We start from the raw sequence: 471 nt of genomic DNA on the forward strand, positions 1-471 counted from the left end.
GGTACAGTTTGTGTAAAATCAAATAATTATAATACACAAAAAAGTTAATTCCAGTCATAAATAAACATGAATGATAGCTGCTAAAACTACATTTAAGGTGCTCATATTATGCTTTTGGGGTTTTTACCCTTTCCTTTATTGTGTTATGTATCTTTTTGTGCATGTTATAGGTTTACAAAGAAAAAAAGCCCACGCCCTCATACTCTGCTCCTGACTGGCTAGTAGTCCTTACCTAGGTACTGTCAGGGCCCTCATACTCTGCTCCTGACTGGCTAGTAGTCCTTACCTAGGTACTGTCAGGACCCTCATACTCTGCTCCTGACTGGCTAGTAGTCCTTACCTAGGTACTGTCAGGGCCCTCATACTCTGCTTCTGACTGGCTAGTAGTCCTTACCCAGGCACTGTGCATGTACTACGACTACCAACAAAGGTGAAACAGAAGTGAGATGTCTCACTCTGTAGCTAAAACAG

The sequence above is a fragment of the Etheostoma spectabile genome, chromosome 21, assembly GCF_008692095.1.
Source record: "Etheostoma spectabile isolate EspeVRDwgs_2016 chromosome 21, UIUC_Espe_1.0, whole genome shotgun sequence".
NCBI classification, from domain to species: Eukaryota; Metazoa; Chordata; class Actinopteri; order Perciformes; family Percidae; genus Etheostoma; species Etheostoma spectabile.